The 17,857-nt window shown below is 38.2% G+C and overlaps 1 pseudogene; it reads left to right on the forward strand.

Annotated features, from left to right (window-relative positions):
* Positions 1 to 11,902: 11,902 nt before the first annotated feature.
* LOC129657372 (protein LTV1 homolog) lies at positions 11,903 to 15,919 on the forward strand (annotated as a pseudogene).
* The last annotated feature ends 1,938 nt before the right edge of the window (positions 15,920 to 17,857 follow it).

Raw genomic sequence — 17,857 nt, forward strand, 5'->3', positions numbered from 1 at the left:
GTGAAGAAGATATATCACATCTTTCTTCATCCGTCAATGGACTTAGATTGTTCCCATGTCTAAGCTGTTTAAAATAATGCTGCAATGAAAATGAAGGTGCAGATATCTTTTCAAGTTAGGGTTTTTATTTCCTTTGGCTATATACCCAAAAGTGGAGTTGTTGAATCATATGATTGTTCTATTTTTAATTTTTGAGGGCATCTCCATACTGTTTTCCAAAAATCACTGCACCAATTTACACTCCCCACCCCCTGCCAGCAATACACAAGGGTTCCATTTTCTCCACATGCTTGCCCACACATTTCTTATCATTTTGATAATAGCCATCTTACAGATGTGAAGTCATTGTGGTTTTGATTCACATTTCCCTGATGACTAAGGATGTTGAGTATCTCTTCATGTATCTGCTGGCCATGTGTATGTATTCTTCTCTCATCTCTTTAACATATTTGTATAATCTGCAGTGATGTCATCTATCTTATTCCTGATTTTTGCAATATGCATCTCCTCTTTTTTTTTCCTGATCAAAATATTGAATTTTGTCAATATTATTGATATTCTCAAGAAATCAGCTTTGAGTTTCATTGATTTTTATGTTATTTTGCATTATAATTCATGGATTTTTGCTAGCATTTTCATTATTCTTTTTCTTCTGCTAACTCTGGGTTTCATCTTCTCCTTTTCTAACTTCTTAAGGTTAAACCTTGGGTCATTGGTGATCTTTCTTCTTTCCTAAAATGTGAAATCAGTGTTACAAAATTTTTTCTATGTACTGTTTAGCTGCATTCCATAAATTTTAACTGCTATGTTTTAGTTTCATTCAAGCCAAAATACTGGTTAATTACCCTTTTCATTTCTTCTGTGAGAAATGGTTTATTTAACAGTGTGTTTAATTTTTGATGACTTATCTGATTTCTAATAAAATTCCTTTTGGTCTGATAACATGTTTAATACGACTTTAACATTTTAAATTGTATTTAAATCTATTTTTTGACTCAGCATACAGTCTATCTTGATAAACACTTCCTGTGCACTAAAGAAGAATGTGTATTCTGCTATTATTAGTTGGAGGGTGCTATAAATGTCAATTAGATCAAGCTGGTTGATGATACTGTTCAACTGTATAATTTCCCTAATATTCTGTCATCGTCTATTAATTATTGAAAATGAAGTTGAAATCTCCAACTATGAGTGTGAATTTATCTACTTCTCCTTACAGTTCTGTTTTTGTTTCATGTATTTGGAAGTTCTGTTATTAAGTACATAAACATTTGGAATTGTTATGTGCCAGTGGCACCAGAAAGTAGGATGTTGCTTTAGTGAAAAGTGAAAGAGTTAGCTGCTAAGTTGTGTCCAACTCTTTGTGACCCCAAAGGACTACAATCTACTAGGCTCCTCTCCCCATGGAATTCTCCAGGCAATACTGGAGTAGGTTGCCATTCCCTTCTCCAGGGTACTTTCCCAACGTAGGGATTGAACTCCAGTCTCCTATATTGCAAGCAGATTCCTTACTGTCTGAGCCACTAGGGCTTAACAGCTACCTAAAAATGTGTAAGTGACTTTAGAACTGAGTAATGGGAAAAGGCTAGAGGAATTTTGAGGTACATGATACAAATATGGACATTAAGGGTGATTCTGATGAAAGCTCAGAAAGAAAAGATTCTTCTTGAAGAATACATAAATAATCATGACTAGAACCTTGGTAGAAACGTGGATGGCCAAAGACATTCTGACAAGATCTCAGACGGAAATGAGGAACACATCGAAAACTGAAGGAAAGGTGATCACTGCTATAAAGTGGCAAGGAACTTGTATAAATTGTATTCATGTTCTAGTGCTCTATAGAAGATAGAACTTGCAAGCAATGGAATTGGGTATTTAGCAGAATAGGTTTCTAAGCAAAGTATTGAAGGAGTAGCTTGATCACTCCTGACTACCTACAGTAAAATGCGAAAGGAAGAAATAAATTGAAGCATAATTGTTAAGTAAAAAGGAACCAGAACTTGGAGCTGTGAAAAAAAAAAAAATCACAGCCTATGCATATTGCAAAAGTGAGAAAGCTTGTTCTGAAGAGAACACTCAGTGTTTTTGAGCAATCATTTGATAAAGAGATCATGAGTATGGCTCATGAAATTATCAGCCATCTCAGCAGAGACCAGAGATATCGATAGGATTAAATCAGCAAAGGCACTGTCAACTGAAGTAAAAGGGGACAAAGAAAGTGGGAGAGGATGAAGGAAGGCTGTCAAACATCTTGAATTTTACACTGTGAATATTTTTCAAGAAAAGGGAAGGGAAGAAGGACTCCAAAGATGATTCAGAGATCATCAAGGCTGCCCACTCCTGCCACAGGCCCAGTGCACAGGCCCTGGGAAAAGGCAGGACAAAGGTGCCTCCATTGTGGTTTCAGAGGAGGGGACCACTGCCTCCACATACAGCCCCAGTGTGGTTAGGGCCTCTGCAGAAAGCCTTGGCCCTGCCTAGCCCCAGGGGTGGGGTCAATCAGATGAACTGGGAAGGTGACTTTTGCACTCTGGTGGGCTTGGAGATTAAAGCATTGAACCAAGAAGGATTATTCCTGCAGCATCATAGCTAATGGATTTTCTCTGATAGGTTTTAGAACCTTTGGGACCTATCACCCCTCCCTCCTTTCCTCTTTCTCCCAGTTGGAATGGGAATGTCTATCCTTTAGTATGTCCTACTACTGTAGTTTGGAAAAGAATAACTTGTCTGATTTTACAGGTTCACAGCTAGAGGAGAATTTGGCCTTAGGATGAATTGTACCTTGAGTTTCATTTATATCTGATTTAGATGATACTTAGATGAAACTGGACTTTAGAGTTGATGCTAGAACAAGTTGAGAGTTCTAGGGATGCTGGGATGGAATACACTTTGCATGCAAGAAGGACACAAATTGTGGGAGGCCTGTGGTAGAATGTTATGGACTGAATATTTGTGTTCCCCCCCCAAATCCATATATTGAATCCCCAAAGTGATGGTATGAGGGGTTGGTGGTCTTTGGGAGGTAATTAGGTTTAGGTGATGTCATGAGGGAGAGGCTCCCATGATGGGATTAGTGCCCTTCAAGGAAGAGGAAGAGACATCTCAGTTTCCTCTCTCTACAGTGTGTGAGCACAGCAAAAGGACAGCCATCTGCAAGCCAGGACAAGGGCACCCTGATCTTGGACTTGCCGGTCTCTCCAACTCCGAGAAATGAATTTCCATTGTTTAAGCCTCCCCAGTCTATGATAAACTGAGCAGAGTAATATACCCAGTGATATATTTTGACAGAGATTAGGAATTCCAAAGGTTGGAACTTGTTACAAAGGCTACATAGTAGACTCTCAATAAACTGGCAATAATAAATATGGATTAAGAAGAATCAAGAATTAAGAATTCTCACAGGAATGAAGGATAAGCAAACGTTTTATGGATAAGATTGATGTTGGGAGAGAAGTTACTCTGTGCTGAAATAAACAAAAGCTACACAAAAAGACTGTCTTGGACCTTACACAATTTTGTAGTAGAGAAAACCTTTAAAAAGGATGTTCCAGGAAGAAAGAACTGTAAAAAAAGAAGTGGAAATGAGAAGCATGACATATGAGGATAGTGTGTAAATTAAGTTGCTTGCAATGGAAACTCAGTGTAGGGAATGGTAAGAGATAATATAGGACAGAGGCATTTAATTTGTATTGGATGGGGATTTGAATAACAGATCATTGCATCTGAACATTGTCATACGCCCATTAAAGAGTTTTCCAGGGGGGACAGACATTAAATGAAACATCTGCTACACCCGGATTCATTTTCTCTGCTTCTTCCCCAAAGTTGATTCAATGAGTGGAGGTTCATCCCCACAGCAGTTTACATCAATACCACGGTTGGATTAGATATGATGATCCAGCACTAACAGCTGGATTTCCTCAAGCCGATCGCCTCCATCACTAACCAAAACTAAGGTCCAGTGAACTAGGTATAAGCCTGGGGAAATCATGTAGACAGATACGGTTGGCTTATTCATCAGACTGAGGGTCTGGCTCTGTCTTCCTCTCTATTTTCTGCCAGATTAATTAGTCTAAAATCCCAGCTCCTATATTCCACATATTCCATCCTACCACACACAAAGAAACTATAAAATTGAAATCCTGTTTTGAACCTCAGTGAGTAACAAGGAGTCCCTAATTCTCTGCCTCATTTATGATAAACCCTTTCTTCACCTGATTACTGCACTCTGAACTTATCCCCCACTGGCAAGGGAGCTTCCAAATGGGAGGCTTTTGTGACATGCATGTCACCTCCCTGACTTCCAAAATTTCTGATTAGTGTTCTCTATTGCTATTTCCCAGTAAAAGGCATGATTCCTGTTACTATGTGAAAGTGTTAGTTGCTTAGTTGTGTTCAACTCTTTGCAACCCCCATGTACTGTAGCCCACAGGCTCCTCTGTCCATGGAATTTTCCAGGTAAGAACACTGGAATGGGTTGCCATCCCCTTCTCCAAGGGATTGTCCTGACCCTGGGATCAAACCCAGGACTCCTGCATTACAGGCAAATTCTTTACTGTCTGAGCCACAAGGGAAGTGCTCCTGTTACTAAAATTGCCCATTTACTGCTTGAGTTTGTGAGCTTGCCGTGGACAAGATCATATATGCAGGTCAGTTTGCCAAAACTCAGTTTCATCTATTATATTTTTCTCCTTTTCCTAATTAGTTGAGAATTACTTGTAGTCCCAGGATATCTCTTAACTATGTCCATCCAAATTTAATATGGCCATCATCCTGGCAGTCAAAAAAAATACTTTAATAGCTTACCAATATGTATTTTATAAAGCCCAATATGTACCAAATTCATGCTCCAAATTGAAGTTTCTTAAAAATCTGTCTCAATTTTCCTTTTTAAAATATCTATTATTATCCAACAAAGCTGGTTACTGAGCTACCTCCAGAATGTTACTGACCTTCTCCCTCTATATGGGCTTCAGCTGACAATTCTTTCTAAATAAGCGAAAGTGTTAGTCGCTCAGTTGTGTCCAACTCTTTGTGACCCCATGGACTGTAGCCCGCCAGGCTCCCATGGGATTCCCCAGACAAGAATACTGGAGTGGGTTATCATTCCCTTCTCTAGGGAATCTTCCCGACCCAGGGTCTGAACCTGGGTCTTCTACAAATAAAGCATAACCAACTAGCTTTTCTCCGAATACTATAATTATATCCCTATTTCAAGTCTCAGTTGAAATCCTACCTTCCCTCCAAAAATATTTGCTTAAGGGCACCCTCCCTGGGCTGAGGTAAGAGGACAGAATACTAAGTAGTAGAAATCACCCAGGAAGAAAGTTTCACAAAGGCTGTGAGCTCAAACATTATGGACTATAAGGCTTCTTGAGAGTCAAGCCATGAAGAGTACATCCTTATCCTTTGTTCAAGAGACCTTGTATCCTTTTCTTCTTTACCAGACAAGAAAAATAGCTTTATTATAGCCAAAAAAACCCATTGTTTATATTACCTTAAATTCCCCTTTAATTAGTTATGGCAAGAGCAGAAGCAGTGCAAATGAAAATGGCATAAAAACACAGCCTATCACTTTTAGAAGTGTTAATGAATGCCCCGTGGATTTTTTTTTTAATTGCATGAGAACAACAAGGAGATGTCTCCATAAAACTGGTGCTTCTCAGGGAAAAGTGTTAATGCTATGCAAATTAAAATTTGAAAGTCTACTTAACAGAAATCAGCAACACCAAGAGTTGTGCATGTGGAAAACACAATTGATCAGTCCTGAGAACAGAGCCGTCCAAGTTCTGATAGCTGTACATATCTCTAGCTTAGCCATTTTAGGGGATGCTCTCATTTTATGATGCAAAGTAAGCAAGGAGTTCTAACAGATTTCAAAGAGATTTTCCCTGGTTGAGGTGAGGAGGGAGGGCTAACCTGATTTCTTTCTTTGAGAAAATTTTACAAAGGCTAAAGACTTGTTGAGAAGTTGACGCAACTGCACATGCCCTTAAGAAACTTCTCATCCAATGTGATCCTTAAGTTTCTCCATTAGACAACTGTTATTTCTAAAAAAATTTGAAATGAAAATTTGGGGGGTTGGCTATAGATATTAAAATATATATTAAGTAGTTTTCCTATTCTTCTCTTTATATACTTGGAATGTTAGAAAAGCAGTTATATTCTCACTCTTTTTCTCATTCCTTATCAGCTTCAGGCAAAAAATTTTAATCACGTTACTCTCTGATAGCACAGTTAAGAGAAATCCTTAGTCACAGTGTGCATAATTTTATAAATTTTAGCTTGGCATTAGCTAAGAGAAAGCCTAAGGCTTTAACAACCTCAAAAAGATACACTTCTCTGTTAAGAACTAATAGATATACATTATGGATATCTAATGCTTTGGGTGATTAGCTAGAACACTGAAGAAAATTTAAGAAGTATAGAAGTATTTTACATAAAGAAATGCAAAATCAATACTTTAAGCTTAAAAAACACTTTTTAATTTATTTGAAGTAACATTTGCTATATAGAGTGATCCACCACTTTTCAAAAGTATATATCAGCTTCATTTATTCAAGAAGTATTTACTGGGCACTGCCAGGTGCCCTCTGTGCAAGGAGCCATGCAACTTAAGGAAGAGAGACATGTGCTTGACCCCCAAGGAGCACCGTACAATAAGGAAAATCATGGATCTAAGTATCAGTTGCAGTGCAAAATGGTGTATGCTTAATAAGAACTATTACAAAATACTATGGGGACTGGAGAAAGCAAACATTTGGGAAGTTTCAGTGATAAATAAAATGGACACTTGAAGAAAATTTTATAGAGAATATGATCTTTGAGCTAGATAGACCTTGAAAGATGAGAATGATTTCATTAAGCAGAGAAATAAGGCGAGGTCAGTCTGGACAATGAGATCAGACTGATGGGAAGAGCCAAAGTTACAGGGACACCATATAACCTCTCAGGGACTTAAAGTACTCTAGTACCATGCTTCTCATAGTGTGGTCCAGAGACTAGAAGAAACACCATCCCCTGCAGGCTTGTTAGGAATGCAGAACCTCAAACCTTCTGATTTAGGGTCTGCATTTTAAGAAGATCCCCCAGCGAGCTATAGGCACATTAAAATTCATTAAGTCCCAGTCCAAAGTCTGTGGTAAATGGGAGAAGACTGATGCGAGAGATGAAGATGCAGTGACAAGGGTGTGTCTTCGGCATATGACATTACATTTATACTGATTTGAAGGATTTCTTAAAGGGTTTCTGAAGCAAAGAAATTGTGTAATCTGTAACTTAAAAGATAATTCTAGTGGCAATATGGAGATATGTTTCTGTGAAGACAGAACTGGACACAAGAATATCGGTTATGAGACTACAATAACGTAAGAATGATAATCACTATTTATTAAGGGACTACTACATGTCAGACATCACGGCATAAAGCTTATATTTTATATGTGTTACTTTAATATTCCCATTATCTCCACTCTGCAGATGAGAAGAAATGTAGGAAAGGTTTTTAAAAATTGCCTGAAATCATATGATAAGCCACAGAAGAATTTTAACCTCAGTCTAATTTCAGATTTTGACCTTCACTCCAAAACACATTCCAAATCTATCTACTTAATTTATCTCCACCCCAGCATATTTGCTTGCTCCAGTCCATTTTTTAATGCAGCAGCCCAAGTGATGTTTAAGAACAGAAATCCTCTCTTCAATAACAAACAAATAATAAAATGTAATTTTTTAAACCATAGTCCACAAATCGCTAATAATTTGGATCCTGTCTTATATTGGAGATCTCATCTTGTGACATTCACTATTACTGTATTCTGTCACATTATACATTGAATAACATTAAGCATTTTCCCTCTCAGATTTCGCACTTATGGTATGCTTTTGCCTGCGGCACTCTTGTCCCACGTCTCTGCATGATGACTGGCTCCAAATCAGAGATAATTTGTTGATCTCAGTCAGCAGGGTCACCTCTCATCCCATGTCCCCTCTATAACTGTTTCCATCCCAGCTGTTGAGACTCCTTCCTTTTCTAAGGCCATTAGAGCATCTCTCTCTCTGGTTCCATTCAGTGGTTATTTTAACAACAGAGTAAAAATTATCAACGTAATTTTCTATTTCCCATTTTAGAAACAAAATATCAACTGGTCAACTGATGGGAGAGTAAGTGGGGAACCAAGGGACAGTAATAACATATTAAAACATCTCCCCTTTAAACTACAATAATTCTCATTTGGGATTAAGCCTGAAGATCAAGAGTTACCTAGCAGCTTGTTTTTTCCAAGCTGGTGGAGAAGCTCTTCACTATCCAGTAATCTGCCTTGATGAAGGATGCAAGGAAGAAAAGCTCAAGAAAAATGTGTACTAGATTCATGGTAAAACTCTCTTTGCATACCATTCTACAGTTTAAAATCAGTTTGTGTACCTTTTATCTTATTTGATAAGATAATCATATGAATTAAACATTGAGCAACCAGAATTTTCTACTGGGTTACTCTCATCAGCATATATTCTATTGTTCCTATTTATAGTTAAATAATTAAAAAAAAAAAAAAACCTTCTTTGGAACCCACTTCTCTTCAAAAACTACCACATCCTGTGCACCAAAACTCCTCTAAAGACCTTTTAAATCCATTCCAGCCTGGCTTTTGCATGCACCATTCCACAGAAATTGCTCTTAGCAACTCTGATGAAATTCATCAATTCCTTAAAAGATCCAAAGTATCACATTTCACTCTAAAGGAAAAAAGGAATCTTAACAGTCTTATATCTATTAAAGGGATTGAATTTGTCCTTAAAACCTTCCAACAAAGACAACTCCAGCTCCAAATATTTTCACTGGGAAATTCTACTCAACATTTAATAAAGAAAAATTATAAATTATCCACAGCTTGTTGTAGACACTAAAAGATTGGAAAACATTTCCCAACTCATTTTATGAAGGTCTCATTTATTTTGGTCTCAATTACCTGAGACCAAAAGCAGATGAAGACATTATGAGGAAATAGAAGTACAGACCGATATCCATCACAGACACAGATGTAAAATTCTTCAGCAAACTACTAACAAACCCAATCCAGCAATAAAAAGATTGGTTCATCATGACCAAGTGGAGTTTATACCTTACCAGCACGTAAGGCTGGTACAAGATTTAAAATAATCAAGCAACAGGACTTCTACTTCATTTAAGACTGAATAAGAGGGGTTAAATTTACATTCCTTCTTGAAACAACTGGGAAAAAAACAGACAAAATATATGAAAAAAACAGTATTCAAAACATTGGATATCAGGAAATGAAAGACAGGGAAAAGTTAAAGTTCAAGTAAGCCCTTTGATTACTAGTTTACTGCCTGAAAGAACACTTCCGATGTATTGCACAGGGAGAGGAATGTCAGATGGAGCCCAGGTATCTCCTTAAGTTATGAGACAGAGCTAGGTGTCCAGGAAAATTAAGATACTAAAATTTTCATCACAGAGTACTGGAAGGGACAAAGAGAGAACTCTTGAGATGTGCAGACTGAGATCTGCAGAAGTCTTTGTTGTGTATTAGTGGACTCCTGATCAGTACATACATAGTGAGGAAACTACCTGAGGTCAAGAGAAGAAAGATTAGTGGGACCAGTGTGAGCAGCCAAGCAGGGTCAGGAATGTCTGTCTCAGCCATCAGGGCTTCCCTGGTGGCTCAGGTGGTAAAGAATCTGCCTGCAGCGCAGGAGACCCAGGTTCAATCTCTAGGTTGGGAAGATCCCCTGGAGAAGGGAATGGCAACCCACACCAGTACTCCTGCCTGGAAATCCTATGGACAGAGGACGCTGGTGGGCTACAGTCCATGGGGTCACAAAGAGCCAGACATGACTTAGCAACTAAACCACCACAGCCATCAAAGTGTAAAATTTCATTATACTCTTAGTTCAGAGTATTAAGAAGGATCCTGCCTCACCAATGGGGGTGAGTTAGCTCTAGACTAAATACAACTCTAGTTTCACCTAACAAAGCTTGAAAGCAAGATCCATATAGGATCAAATATTTTCCAGCTAACTCTATCCTAAAACAAGCTCAAGAATACCTTAATAGAAAACAAAAACATTGAACATTAAACACCCAGGGTAAAATTCATAATGTCTTTTATCAAACTGAAAAATTACCAGGCATACAAAGAGGTAGGAAAATATAATCTATAATGATAAAAAATCAATCATAACCAACACAGATGATAAAATTAGTAGACAAGGACATTAAACCAGTTACAACTGTATTCCATATGTTCAAGCAGTAAGAGAAAAGTTTGAAAATACGTAAAATATAGAAGATATAAATGTAACCCAAATGGAATGTCTAGAGATTAATATTACAATGTCTAAGAGGAAAAGCATATGAGATGAAATTAATAAATTACAAACTGAAAATAAAGTAAAAATAAACTTGAAGCTACCACAACAGAAACTATCTAAAATGAAACATATAGAGAAAAAAAGATGGAAAACATTAGTAGAGTATCCATTAACTGTGAGATGACTAAAGGCAGCCAAATATGCATGTAACTGGAGTCTCCAAAAGGGTGGGTGGGAGGTGGGAATATTTATAAAGCAGTAGCAGCTGAAAATGTACTAAATTTGATTAAAATCATAAACTCACAGATCCAAGAAACTTAGAAAACCCCAAGAACAAGGAATATGCAAGAAAAAAAGAAAAAAATTACATCAAGGCATACTATAACAAAATTATTTAAAACTAGTGCTTGTTCTTGCCTGGAGAATCCCAGGGATGGGGGAGCCTGGTGGGCCACCATCTATGGGGTCGCACAGAGTTGGACACGACTGAAGCGACTTAGCAGCAGCAGCAGCAGCTAAAGAGAAAAATCTTAAAAGGAACCTGAGTACACAGATAATATATAAACATAAAGATAGTGACAGATTTCTTGCAGAAAACAACGCAAGCTAGAAGATAAGTGCAGCAACATCTTCAAAGTACAAAAAGAAAAGCATGATAAACTCAAGGTTTATCTCAACATAAGAAAGAAGAATATTGTGTGTGTGTGTGTGTATAAAACAAATCTTAGAATTTCATAATACTAACTTCTTGCTCTTAATACACTGACTTGTATTTATAGCAATAAAATTTTCTATCTGCTTATACAATAATCATTTCACAATCAGTTATTTAAACATGTATATCAACACATTTTTATGGACTACATTATATTTTAAATTATAATATTTGTTTCCAAATCAAACCAAAGATTCTTCTTTTTTTCATTATTCTCAAACATTCTCAACCAATTCTCAGATTGTTATCTCTATAGAAAACTTTAAAAATTAAGAAATATATGTCAGTGCCTATAAAATGAAGTGAAAACATGTATCTACAACTACCCTCACGTAATTTGGTTGGAACATGAAGAATGCTAACAAATGGTCATTCCCACTTCCTGTTCTATAATTCAAACTGGAGTGGAAAAATCACTCAGATGCCAACATCTTGGTGAATGGACAGGGAACCTTGAGAAATAAATAAGAAATGGATGAAGGAGGGAACAAAATAGCAGGGGAAATCGGTGTTTGGGTCAAGGCTGGAGCTTTATGGGCTTTGTGGGCTGTGTGGACTTTTAAGCTTGAGTGGGGTACACAGTCAGTTAACTTAGGACTCCTGATGGCTTTGGCTAACCCTGCAAGTGTAGGAGGTAGGGATTAGGTGTTTTTAGACCTTCCTGCATGGAATATTTGTAGCTTTTATTGTGTTTCTGAGCCAATTCTTCAGGCCTACACTTTGAAGCTCAAGAACAGATGTGTGATATGGCCTTGAAATGTACTATCTGGGCTTTGTCCACTTCCAAGCTGGGTCACCTGCTCTGGGACCCTCAGGTCACTGTTTCTGATATTAGCCCCACACCTCAACAGAATGGGGGCAAAAAGTCCTTTACAGAGAGGAAAAGTGTGTCTTTTTCACATGGTCCATTCAAGTCAGTCTTTAGCAAACAGATGTAAAATCACCCCAGAGGGTTCTGTTGCCTCCAAAGAAAATAAATGATGAAGAATGTGAACAAAACAGAGGAAGTTATGAAGACTGCTTTGATGATGATTATGACCACCTACAGCATTTGAAAGAAGCATCTGGGCCCTACATACTTAAATCCAAATTACCTTCAGTACACATAACAAGAGAGAGGAGAAAGAGGAGACTTTGATAATTCTAGGCCCTGGAATTAATTTGCCTTCATCAGAGTTTAAAACAGAATGTAAGGAAGTTATTAATTGGTAACAAAACCAGCTCCTATTTTGGGTTCTCATCTGGATTTAGATCCTGACATTGTTGTGGCTCTTGGTGATGATTTCAACTCTGTTACCCAGAAAGTCTATGTGAAGGTGACTTTATCCTTCAGATTAATGAGGAACAAGAGAGGAAGAGGGAATGAATAGAAAGAAATCTGAAGATGAAAATGTCAGCAAGTGGAAAGATATGGATGGGAAGAAAAGAGATAGGGAGAAATGATGACTGATTTATAAATGCCAATCTCAAATGAAGATAATCTGGCTGTCAGGACAAACCTCATGAAGTCAAAGGATGCTGGTTTTTTCCTTGTTTTGTTTTGTTTTGATTTTTTAAGAAGAAAAAATAAAAAGTCACCTTGTATAGAATTCTATGACTTTCTCAGTCATGAGAAGAAATAGGCAGCATGAGCAGTTTGAGTATTATGAGCAGTTACAATGGTAAGATTGGAGCTCTCAGATCAGTTCAGTCGTTCAGTACTGTCCAACTCTTTGCCACCCCATGGACTGCAGCATACCAGGCCTCCCTGTTCATCACCAACTCCAAGAGTTTACTCAAACCCATGTCCATCGAGTCAGTGATGCCATCCAGCCATCTCATCCTCTGTCGTCCCCTTCTCCTCCTGCCCCCAATCCCTCCCAGCATCAGGGTCTTTACGAATGAGTCAATTCTTCATATCAGGTGGCCAAAGTATTGGAATTTCTGCTTCAACATCAGTCCTTCCAATGAATATTCAGGACTGATTTCCTTTGGGATGGACTGGTTGGATCTCCTTGCAGTCCAAGGGACTCTCAAGAGTCTTCTCCAACACCACAGTTCAAAACCATCAATTCTTCAGTGCTCAGCTTTCTTTATAGTCCAACTCTCACATCCATACATGACTACTGGAAAAACCATAGCTTTGAATAGACAGACAAAGTAATGTCTCTACTTTTTAATATGCTGTCTAGGTTGGTCATGGGAGAAGGCAATGGCACCCCACTTCAGTACTCTTGCCTGGAAAATCCCATGGATGGAGCCTGGTGGGCTGCAGTCCATGCGGTTGCTAGGAGTCAGACACGACTGAGCGACTTCACTTTCACTTTTCATTTTTCACTTTCATGCATTGGAGAAGGAAATGGCAACCCACTCCAATGTTCTTGCCTGGAGAATCCCAGGGACGGTGGAGCCTGGTGGGCTGCCGTCTATGGGGTCACACAAAGTCGGACATGACTAGCAACTTAGCAGCAGCAGCAGGTTGGTCATAACTTTTCTTTCAAGGAGCAAGCATCTTTTAATTCCATGGCTGCAATCACCATCTGCAGTGATTTTGGAGCCCCCAGAAAAAAGTCCTTCACTGTTTCCACTATTTCGCTGTCTATTTGCCATGAGGTGATGGGGCCAGATGCCATGATCTTAGTTTTCTGAATGTTGAGCTTTAAGCCAACATTTCATTTTCACTCTCCTCTTTCACTTTTATAAAGAGGCTCTTTAGTTCTTCTTTGCTTTCTGTCAACAGGGTGGTGTCATCCACATATCTGAGGTTATTGATATTTTTCCTGGAAATCTTGATTTCAGCTTGTGATTCATCCAGCCCGGCATTTCTCATGATGTACTCTGCATATAATTTAAAAATGCAGGGTGCAATATACAGCCTTGGTGTACTCCTTTCCCTATTTGGAATCAGTCTTGTTCCATATCCAGTTCTAACTATTGCTCCCTGACCTGCATACAGATTTCTCAAGAGGCAGGTCAGGTGGTCTGGTATTCCCATCTCTTTAAGAATTTTCCACAGTTTGTGGTAATTCACATTGTCAAAAGCTTTAGCATAGTCAATAAAGCAGAAATAGATGTTTTTCTGGAACTCTCTAGCTTTTCTGATGATCCAGTGGGTGTTGGCAATTTGATCTCTGTTCCTCTGTCTTTTCTAAAACCAGTTTGAACATCTGGAAATTCATGGTTCACACACTGCTGAAGCCTGGCTTGGAGAATTTTGAGCATTACTTTACTAGTGTGTGAGATGAGTGCAACTGTGCTTTAGTTTGAGCATTCTCTGGCATTACCTTTCTTTGGGATTGGAATGAAAACTGAACTTTTCCAATCCTGTGGCCACTGCTGAGTTTTCCAAATTTGCTGACATACTGAATGCAACACTTTCACAGCATCATCTTTTAGGATTTGAAATAGCTCAACTGGAATTCCATCACCTCCACTAGCTTTATTCGTAGTGATGCTTCCTAAGGCCCACTTGACTTCACATTCCAGAATGTCTGGCTCTAGGTGAGTGATCACACCATTGTGATTTTCTGGGTCATGAAGATCTTTTTTGTATAGTTTTTCTGTGTATTCTTGCTACCTCTTCTTAATATCTTCTGCTTCTGTTAGGTCCATACCATTTCTGTCCTTGATTGTGCCCACCTTTGCATGAAATGTTCCCTTGGTATCTCTAATTTTCTTGAAGAGATCTCTAGTAGTTCCCATTCTATTGTTTTCCTCTATTTCTTTGCATTGATTGCTGAGGAAGGCTTTCTTATCTCTTCTTGCTGTTCTTTGGAACTCTACATTCAAATGGGTATATCTTTCCTTTTCTCCTTTGCCTTTCACGTCTCTTCTTTTCACAGCTATTTGTAAGGCCTCCACAGACAACCATTTTGTCTTTTTGCATTTCTTTTTCTTGGGGATGGTCTTGACCCCTGCCTCGTGTACAGTGTCACAAACCTCCATCCATAGTTCCTCAGGCACTCCCTCTATCAGATCTAATCCCTTGAATCTATTTCTCACTTCTACTGAATAATCGTAAGGGATTTTATTTAGGTCATACCTGAATGGTTCAGTGATTTTCCCCACTTTCTTCCATTTAAGTCTGAATTTGGCAATAAGGATTGCATAATCTCAGTCACGGTCAGCTCCTGGTCTTGTTTTTGCTGACTATATACAGCTTCTCCATCTTTGGCTACAAAGAATGTAATCAGTCTGATTTCAGTATCGACCATCTGGTGATGTCCATGTGTAGAATCTTCTCTTGTGTTGTTGGAAGAGGGTCTTTGCTATGACCAGTGCATTCTCTTGGCAAAACTCTATTAGCCTTTGCCCTGCTTCATTCTGGACTCCAAGAATGGTTGGAGCTCTGGATCATGCCAATTTGGAGGGTTCCATTAGTGTAGAAAGCAAATGGTTACATGAAAGAGAAGGTAGAGAATTGTGTAAAGCTGAATACACCTAAGACTCTGAGGATGAAGGTCTGCCAGTAAATGAGATTGATGAGTCTGAGGAGGAAGAAATGTTTTCTGTAGTTTACCAGCAGCAAGAGAAGCAGGACTGTGAATTAATTTGTAGCACATGCTCAAATTTAACCATTCTTAGTTTGTCAGGTAACCAAAGCCCAAACAAATTCAAATATTTAATAAAACAGGAATACCTCTCAATGATTTATCAAAGAAAAGACTCAAAGCAAAGCAAGTTAATAAGTGCAGACGATTAATGGCAGTGATCTGCCTGAGGTACCAACTCACTCACATTCTGAAAATGAAAGCAAAGCAAATAAAAGAACAAGAAATCAAGTTATAAAAGAACAGAGGGTGGAGAAACTAGCTAACAAATCATCCTGCAAACTGGAGAAGGCAGGAAAAAGAGCTGCTGCAGTTAAATATTAAGGGCCCGAAGTTATGAAAATGGGACTTTTAGGAAAAAGCACACCCCCTACTAGGGACGCCTCATTACGTTCAATGATGATTTGCAATGTTCAAATGACAAGACTCTGCCATTTTTATTGACAGGTACTGATAAAACAAGTATAGTATTTGAACTAATTTTATAGCTCAATTATAAAACTGTTGAACAAGTTTCCCCTGCAGACCATCACATACATAGTGTCAAATTTTTAATGTTTATTTAATGTTTATTCTTATTGTTTTAAATGTTTAATTAAATTTAATGTTGTGCTATAAATTTACATCAGTGCTAAAATGACTTCATAAATGTGAAATGTGTTGATAAATTATTGGAAAACATCATCATGGCTTGCAGAAAAACCCAAAGACCACAAAGTTCGATAGAGGCTCAATAGTAATGGATGGAGTTCTAGTTTTAGATTCCTAGGTCAGGCCCTTGATGGGCAAATTAGATCAGCTGCCCTGAATACTTTTCATTCTTATTCTGATTTACACTATATTCAGGGCCAAGGAGAAATCTCTGAAAGAAATCTGTGAAAGGGTTCACTTCAGGAGCCATACAGCTTTGCCTATGGCCTCAAGCATTGCCCTCTCACCACTGTAACACAGCCTGTCTTTGGTGCATAGAATCTGATCATAGGTTTAGACATCAGTGACCCAAACTATTATTTCACCAAGGGAAGAGTGATAGATTTTATTAATGAACAACTAAAACTGGAGGAAGCTGTCATAAAAGAACATTTCACCTTCTTAAGGTAAAGAAACAATTCTGAATGTAAACAACAAAATCTGAGAAAAATAATTTAACAGGGCTGCCTGTGGAACAATCTAATTCTAGAAATTGGATATACTTTAGAAATCTTCAGAATGTGAGAAAATAATAGCAAATGAAGCAACTGACAAATAACTAATCTCAAAAATATACAAGCAACTCCTACAGCTCAATTCCAGAAAAATAAATGACCCAATCAAAAAATGGGCCAAAGAACTAAATAGATATTTCTCCAAAGAAGACATACAGATGGCTAACAAACACATGAAAAGATGCTCAACATCACTCATTATCAGAGAAATGCAAATCAAAACCACTATGAGGTACCATTTCACGCCAGTCAGAATGGCTGCGATCCAAAAGTCTACAAATAATAAATGCTGGAGAGGATGTGGAGAAAAGGGAACCCTCTTACACTGTTGGTGGGAATGCAAACTAGTACAGCCACTATGGAGAACAGTGTGGAGATTCCTTAAAAAACTGGGAATAGAACTGCCTTATGATCCAGCAATCCCACTGCTGGGCATACACACTGAGGAAACCAGAAGGGAAAGAGACACATGTACCCCAATGTTCATTGCAGCACTGTTTATAATAGCCAGGACATGGAAGCAACCTAGATGTCCATCAGCAGATGAATGGATAAGAAAGCTGTGGTACATATACTCAGCCATTAAAAAGAATGCATTTGAGTCAGTTCTAATGAGGTGGATGAAACTGGAGCCTATTATACAGAGTGAAGTAAGCCAGAAAGAAAAACACCAATACAGTATACTAACTCATATATATGGAATTTAGAAAGATGGTAACAATAACCCTGTATACGAGACAGCAAAAGAGACACTGATGTATAGAATTGTCTTTTGGACCCTGTGGAAGAGGGAGAGGGTAGGATGATTTGGGAGAATGGCATTGAAACATGTAAAATATCATGTATGAAACGAGTTGCCAGTCCAGGTTCGATGCACGATACTGGATGCTTGGGGCTGGTGCACTGGGACGACCCAAGAGGGATGGTATGGGGAGGGAGGTGAGAGGAGGGTTCAGGATGGGGAACACATGTATACCTGTGGCGGATTCATTTTGATATATGGCAAAACCAATACAATATTGTAAAGTTAAAAAATAAAATTAAATTAAATTAAAAACAAACAAAAAATAATA

The sequence above is a fragment of the Bubalus kerabau genome, chromosome 7 (genome assembly GCF_029407905.1).
Source record: "Bubalus kerabau isolate K-KA32 ecotype Philippines breed swamp buffalo chromosome 7, PCC_UOA_SB_1v2, whole genome shotgun sequence".
NCBI classification, from domain to species: Eukaryota; Metazoa; Chordata; class Mammalia; order Artiodactyla; family Bovidae; genus Bubalus; species Bubalus kerabau.